Source organism: Talpa occidentalis, unplaced genomic scaffold, assembly GCF_014898055.3.
Source record: "Talpa occidentalis isolate TD23 unplaced genomic scaffold, MPIMG_talOcc4v2.1 talOcc4.4, whole genome shotgun sequence".
Taxonomy (NCBI): domain Eukaryota; kingdom Metazoa; phylum Chordata; class Mammalia; order Eulipotyphla; family Talpidae; genus Talpa; species Talpa occidentalis.
In genome coordinates this window covers 148,521,327-148,529,620 of record NW_023604295.1, presented here as the reverse complement: position 1 = coordinate 148,529,620, position 8,294 = coordinate 148,521,327, and positions in this window count along the sequence as shown.

Genomic DNA, 8,294 nt, shown 5'->3' with positions numbered 1-8,294 from the left:
GACATCCTCACCAACATTTCCACCCCAAACATGAGGACACTCGAGCCTTCCCCATTCATCTTACAATTTTTACATTGTCACCATCTTCGGAGGAAACGTGAGCTATTTACCTCTATCTCACTTTGAATTTCCACACCGTCATGACACAGCGGGACCATCGGGTGGGTGTCGCCACTCTGAGTCCCATCCTGCCCCGGCCAGGCTCCCGTAAGACTTGGAGTGAAGTCCCAGCCTGGGCCTGTGGGGTGGGGGGTGGACAGTTAAGGGGGGAGTGGGGCGGGGGCAGGTACCTGGTCCTGCAGGACCCAGCGGGGCAGCACCCTCTGTGCTTCCATCTGGGCAGAAGGGGAGCCCAGAGGGAGGGGAGAGTGAGCAGCATCTCCTGTGGGCGGCCGATGGCAGAGTGGGGGGCACTGGTCGGGAGGACCCAGAGGAGGGAGGGCTGGATGTGAAAAACTGCCTGGTGCTGGCAGGTTGCGTTGTGGGCACAGAGGAGCACAGAGATCCGGGTTCACTCCTGAGCAGCCCACTGGGTCAGAACCCGCACTGGGGGGGGAGGCAGGAGACCCACAGGCACAGGAAGTTATGATCACTGCTGTACTCTGAGCTCTCTGAGCGGAGGACCCAATGGAACAAGGTAAAAACGCACCGTGCTCCACCCCAGAGCTCACCCTGCAGCTGTGTCCACCACACCCGGGTCCCGCTGGAGCTGGTCACTGCCTGGGAAGGAAACTGCACAGACTCCCTGAGCAACTGCACCCTCCCTGTCGCCGGAAGCCCCGCCACCCCCAGAGGGTGCAACAACCACATGATCCCCTCACTGCTCAGGAGGGATTAGTGCCCGCCTGGCAGGGTCATTCCAGGCATCGAGGGCCCTGACAGTTGAGAGAGAGGCGGGCAGGGCTGCCCCAACACTTCCCCGCCCCCCCACAAGCAGGCGCCAAGGCCACGCTTCCGCCTGCACCAAGTAAGTAGAGGAGAAGAGCCGACAGGCCAGAGCACCAAGACCACCTGCTCCGCAAAAATGGAAGGTTCTATGCTCATCAGGCAGGCCCGGGGGCAGGGAGGATAGTTTTTTCCTCTAATACCTGAGCTTCCGTTTCCTTATCTGTACAAAGGAAAGTATCCCCTCGACTACAGAGACAGACACGACCCCTTCACCTGTTGTTGCTGAGCGCCCACTGTCTCCTGGATGAGGACACGGGCTGAGCCAAGCCCACAGCTCAGAGCACCCTCAGGAGCAATCGGGGACACAGGGAACCTCAACAGACCCACAAGAATTGTGACAGGGAGCTTGAGACGCCACAGTCTTCCCTGGAAGGGACGCCTGACATGCTCCTGGCCGAGGGGGCGACCAGCAGGGCTGCTGCGGAATGACCCCTGACACGGACTCGGTCAGGTGAATGGGGAAGCCGGAGAGAAGGAGGTTGTCAGAGAGGGGCCGCGGGCCTGAGACAGCAGGAGCAGATGGCAAGACTCTCGTAAGCCTGTCTGGAGGTTTGGACTTTAGCCTGAGCGCGGACAGTGGGAGCCACTGAAGAGATTTTTGAGGCTGTAGATAAATGACATGACAAACAGGTTGTCTTGTGAGGCAGCGAGGACCGAGGGAAGGTCTGCAGACAGCCCTCGGGACACATCTGGTTCCTCCCTTTCCTCTCCCCAGGGAGGCAAAGATAGGAGGACGTGACCCAACCCGCCCAAGGCAGCAGCAAAGTGCCCTTGCTCGCCAGGTACAAAGTCAGACCCCAGGCCCAGCTTCAGAAAGGACCATCCACGGATCAGTGGGTCTGGCCCTGCCTTGTCCAGCAGCAGGTGACCAGCCCGCAATCGAGGACTGTGGATTTTACAGACACACATGACCAGAGACGTGGCTCTAACTTCATTATCAACTTCATGTTTTCCAGTTTCACCTTTTGAATTTCCTGACTTAATTCCTCTCCTGATTCCTTTATAAAGCGTGCAAGTAAGTCACTTAAGTGCAACATTTTCTCTGGTGGCACCATGAAGCAGGTGACAAAGGGATGATCTTACTGAGCGTTCCATCCACAGAAAGGTGGAAGAATATCCTAGTATTATACGATCAATAACTGGTCATCTATTATATGATGAAATGCCTTTGCCTTTCAATCTGAAATATTCCTTCTTCATCCGGAGAACCGACCTACTTTGTCCTTTTAGAATTTATAGAAAAAACACCTACGTTTTTTATTAACACTCTGTTTGATGAATGTTCCATAATTGGGAAAAAGTAACATGCCTAGATGGGACATCCTATTTGTATACAATTTACAGATTCAGTGCCATTTCGATGAAACTTTAAATGGTGTTCTTCAACAAAATGGAACCAATACTGTTCAAATTCATATGGAATCACAAAACCTCAAGTAGCGAAAGTTCTCCTGACTGAAAGATAGGAATCATGGAGGCCTGACACTCCCAGACAGCTGACAACACGACCAAGCTATTCTCATAAAAACTGTGTTGGGACAAAACCAGACACAGAGACCAATGGAATCAAATTTAAGCCCAGAAATAAAACCACCCATATATGGTGAACTAACCTATGACAGAGGAGCAAAGAATATACATTGGAAAAAATAGCCTCTTCCATAAATGATGCTGGGGAAACTGGATTGCAACATGCAAAAGAATGGAACTAGACCACGACCTCACACCACACACAAACCAACTCCAGTGGAGGAAAGACTTGCATGTGAAACCTGGCACCATAGAATACACAGAACAGAACATAGGCCAACACTCAATGACACGATCCTCAGAAACGTCTGTGAGGAGTGGTCTCAGAAGCAAAGAAACCAGGGAGAATGTAGACAGATGAGGCTACAGCAAGCGACAGTCATCAACAGAGATACCCGCTGCATGAGGGAAAATATCAGCACACCACACCGCATAACAGCTAAGGGACTGATATCAGAGATCTACAAAGAGCTTACACAACTCAACAAAACAAACAACCCAGTTTTAAAAATGCCAGAAGTAAAAAGACACTTTGCCAAAGAAGAAATGCAAATGGCCAGCAGGCACAGAAAAGAGGTTCAGCATCACTGATATCAGGGAAACGCAAATCAGAACCACAATGAGCTGCCACCTCACTCCACTGAGAAGGCTCCACATTTAAAAAGAGAAACTGGAAACAACAAATGCTGGAGAAGTGGCAGAGAAAAAGGAGTCTCTGACACCGCCGGTGGGCGCGCAAACCGGTCCAGCCACTATGGGCAGCTGTGTGGAGGGTCCTCAGAACCCTGAAAATGGGTCTACACGTGATCCAGCGTTCCACTCCTAGGAATCTACCTAAGGGACCAAAAAAACCCAGGAAACCTGAACTGCCCACCTGAGACCCAATGGGCAGGGGCTCAGGAAGGAGAGGGCGCGAGGGGCTGAGGAGCCACGAAGACCCCAGAGAGGCCACCCAAGGCTGATGAGCTAGGGCGCGCAGGGGCCGCCATGGCCTGCATGGGCCAGGAAGGAGGGTCCCCAGGGCAGGGGCTCGGGCACTGCGGGACCCACCTCCAGCTTCCGGGACACAAGGGTCAGGGCCACGGGGTCCAGGTTGGAGGCTGCCAGCACCTCGCTGAGCTGCACCTCCTTCTTCTCCATAGCAGCACCGAGTGCCTGCAGCTTGTGCTCCAGGACCAGGTTCCGGAAGCCCGCCTTCTACTGCACCTAGAGCACGGCCGCCCGAACCTGCGGTAGAGCTCGTCCGGCTCCTGCTGCACCGGCCGGCGTCAGGGGTCAGGTGGCTCTGCCCTCCGTTAGCGCACAGAGGTTGGGGGCGGCCTGTGTCTGCCTCAGGCCAGCGTTGGGGCCGAGCAAGAACACGGGCTCTTCCCCAGCAGCCCCAAACCCGTGCAGAGAACCCCAGGAGGAGCAGGGGGGGCATGGACAGCTGGCGAAAGAGCATCTGGCCACTGCACACAGAGGGACCAGGAGCGAGCGGGGCCTGCTGGGAGTGGGGGGCTACGTCCTGTGCTTTGGGGCTGCCCGGCTGCGTCTGTGTGGGCATCTTTTCCTTCACTGATGTGCCCTTTCAAGGAGGCAGCTCCTGCCTGCGCAGACGTCGCTCCTTAATAAAGTCACCGAGCCACCGCACAGGAAGTTCTGCCAGAGCCCCCCTCAGAGGACCCAGGCACCCCCTCACTGAGCCCCAGCCCCACAGGCAGTGCCCTGGAGCACACTGGGGCGCCCAGTCCTGCCCTGGCCGGGGCCTCCCGCCAGCTATGCCCAGACCCCCACTAGGCCGGAGGCAGAGCCAGTGCAGCCCCCAGGCTGGCACGGGGCCAGGCCCGTCAGCCCACAAAGGTCCTTTCTAAAGTCCTTATTTTCCACTGACTTCTGTTTACCTGTCTGGCTTTGGGGTTGCGTCCCGCCTCCACCAAACCAGTGCTGTGGCCCCCACGCTTCCTCCTCCCTCCCAGAAGCACCCCCTGACCCCTTCCTTTCACTGTGCCTAGAAATTAAGGGACTTCACAAGGTGTGAAAAGCAATCATCCCCCTCACCCGCTTCCCATGGCCGCCCTCAAGATATCTGGGATGACCCTTCCGGGTGCTGCATCAAAACGCCGCGCGGATCCCCAGGCCGCCATGGAGCTACTCACCCAGCACCTGTCCTCTTCCCCAGCTACACCAACCTGGACGGCCGCTGCCCGGGGCTCCTGCCCCCAGGCCAGATGAAGGTGGGCACCTACAAGCTGTTCTTCGACACGGAGGGCTACTGGAGGAGGCGGGGGCAGGCCAGTTTCTACACCTACGTGGAGGTGAGCCCCGCCATTCCCCGGGCGGGCCCTGACAGCCACGGCTTTGAGCTTCCAGAACAAAGGGGCCCAGCCCAGGCAGCAGGAACTTCACAGCCCAGGCCCCGGGCACGGGCAGGGCAAGGGTGACTCACCCAGGCGGTGGACGCCTAACCCACCGCCCTCTCCACTGGCCCGTGAGAGCTGGGCCCTGAGGCCTGCTGTCTGGGGGAGTCGGCCCCCTCAGCCCTTCGCGGTGGGCGCCCAGGGCCTCACGCAGCACCCTCTCTTATCCGCAGGTGGTTTTCACCATCACAAATGAGACCCACAAGTTCCACGTGCCCCTGCTACCGAGCCCGTGGTCCTACACCACATACTGGGGAAGAAAGCGCCACGCCCTGGCCACCCGCAGTTCACCCACCATCCAACCCTAACCCTAACCCTAAACCCTAACCCTACCCCAACCCTAACCCCAACCCCCTAACCCTAACCCTAACCTTAACCCTAAACCCTAACCCCTACACTAACCCTAACCCCTAACCCAAACCCTAACCCAAACCAAACCCCTAACCCTAACCCTGACCCTGACTCTGACCCCTAACCCTGACCCTGACCCCTAACCCTGACCCTGGACCTGACCCTAGCCCTGACCCTAGCCCTGACCCTAGCCCTAACTCTAGCCCTAACCCTAGCCCTAACCCTGACCCTAGCCCTAGCTCTAGCCCTGACCCTGACCCTGACCCTAGCCCTAACCACGGCACTGCCACAGTGAGGGTCTGGTGGGGCTGTGGTCTCTGTCCCGTGGGCTGTGTCCCCTCTGCGCCCGGCTGTCTGGTGAACCCCGAGCAGGACGAGGCCTTGAGGCCGAGTCTGCCGCCCCTTCCTGCTCCTGCAGCCCTGTCCACCGCCTGGAGCGCACACCCGCCTCCAGCAGCCTCACACAGCCCAGGCCGCCTTCCTTCTGCAATGAGAAGAACATGGGCGTTGGGACCTGCAACATGGTCTCCATGTCCACTGCAGGCGCTCTCTTAGAGACACTTTATAAAGTGCCCTGATTTGCTTTTCTCTGATATAAGGGATGTTGAACATTTTTCATATGCCTGTTGGCCATTTGCATTTCCTCTTTGGAGAAGCATCTTTTAAGTTCTTCTGCCTGTTTCTTGACTGCATTGTTTACTTTGTTCTTGTTTAGTTGTGTGAGCTCTTTATACATCTTTGTCATCAGTCCCTTATCAGTTGTGTGGCGTGCCAAATTCACAGCAATGTGGTTGGAACTAGAAGGAATTATGCTCAGTGAGATAAGTTAGAAGGAAAATGAGGAATATCAGATGGTTTCACTTCTAGGAGGAATATAGGGGACCCAAATAAGTTATCAGGGGAAAAAATAATAACAGTACAAAACACAACAAAATAAAAACAGACAATCATAAACCAGAGACATCCTGCAGGGGAGGAGGTGGGAGAGGGATCCGAGGGAGGAGCACAAGGGACTGAGCTGATGGTGCACGGGGTCTTGGGGAAGGAAATTCTATGGGGACTCAATCTGAGGAGGTGGGGAAGCAATGTTTAAAAATGAACAATGATGTAAAAGATATAAGTAAAATAAATAAATAAACGTGCAATGAGGTAGGGCAGCCACACATACTGAAAAGAAAGGAGGCAACTGGGCACTGGCAGTTGTGGGGGCATTTCCAGTGTCTGTGTCATGGAGGGAAGACCCCGCTGCTCCTCAGCGCCGTCAGCCACCCCCCTGCATGGCCAGCACCTTCCCACAGCACTGATGGAATCAAGTGGACCTTTGTGTGTCTATCCACTTTTTATTTCATTGTCTTTCAGCAACTATTTCACATGAAAAAAATCACACAGAGACACACGTGTTACTGGGTGTTCAGGCCACGTTCACGTGGTGCACACATGGCCCTCTCGAGGCTGGGCCCCCCACGCAGATGCCAGCCTGGACCCGAGTCCAGCTCGGCCAGCAGCCCACCTCTCTCCAGTGGCTTGTCACGAGCCACCGGGTGCTGGTGACGACCCCTGCTGACCAGGTCTGGCTGTCGCAGACAGTGGGAAGGAGCTGGTTGCAGGCCAGCCTGGGCTCCTGCCTTGTGCTGCCCGGCTGGGGATGTCCCAAGGGCCTCCACGGGGGCCTTCCCCATCCCCCCAGTGCCCCCTCCCAGGGCCTCCCTTCTATCCTCTCCCCAGGCCCCTCCTCTCCCCAGGGCCTCTTAGCCCATGCTCCCCACTCCACTTCCCCTTCCCTTCCTCCCTCCCTTTGCTGCCTGGGCCCGGCGTCCAGCCCTTCTGACCCAGGGTGGACCCAGGCAGCACGGGGCTTGACCAGTGACGAGCTGCTGTCCCTGCAGGAAGAGGGCAGTGTGATCAGGGGCACAGGCTGCAGAGGGGCCAAGGCCAGGCCTGCTCCAGGGCCCCAGAGACAAGTGGACACCAAGGTCAGAGTGTTCCGGGTGCCCTCATCCCTAAGAACGCGTGTGAAGGGAAGAGTCACTGAGAGCTGCTGCTCACTCCACCAGAGAGAGGATCAGGGCTCAGAGAAGTGGGTGCCAGGCTCACCCTGGAGCATCCAGTGCCCTCCCACCCACCACCAGGCTCACAGAGCCATGGCTGCACTGGGGGTGCTGAGGGCAGTTCCTGCTTGCTGAGGGCCTGGGTGCCCATTCAGGGCCACCTGCTGTGACCCCAAGGGGCACTCAGGGCAGCCAGGCCAGGGCAGCCACAGGGAGTGGCCACAGGAGCTGGGCGAGCCCAGGAATGGCCTGGGCGGGCAGGGCCCACAGCAGTCAAGGGGGGCCTCTAGGTGCCCTGAGCTCTTCATCGGCCTCCTCCAGAGAACCCCAGAACCCTGTACCTTTCTCCCTCTTTTCAAAAGCACCTGGCCCCAGGCTGCTCCGTGCACCCCTGCACTGGCCCAGGCCCAGAAGGAGAAAGGACTGTGGCTGCCAGACGCACCTGCCTAGGTCCCCACAGGGGTCCCCCAAGGTTCCCACAGAGGACACGAGGCCCACGGGCCCCTGAGAACCTGCCCAGAGGAGTCACCATCTCACACTGTGGGTGGCTGTCACCCGAAGACGAGAGACAACAGATGCTGGCAGGGGAACCCCACAATCCATAGCGGGGGGGGTGGCGTGGCCACCAAGGAAACAGCATAGAGATCCCTCAGAACTCATCAGTGATCCCTCGACTAGCTTCTGGGTTTTCACCAAAAGGAAACAAAACGCCAACAGAACACGAGCCCCACCTTGCCGGCTACCCATGTGCAGCTGCCGGAGGCCACCGCCCAGGCCCGGCGGGAGGCACAAGGCAGGGGCGACAAGCGCGCATCGCCGTCGAGGAGAGCATCCATGGAGCCCGCAGAGGTGACAAGGGAGGCCCGGGTGAGCGTCCCCGCCCTGTGGAGCGTGACCCCTCTGCCTGCCTGGGTGCCGGGGCGCCAGGCGCTTCCAGTGGGCACCTGCGGCGACCATGCGCACACAGCGAGCGGACGCGGAGACCTGGAGCCGTCAGCTTTATTAGTGCGCCCAGCAC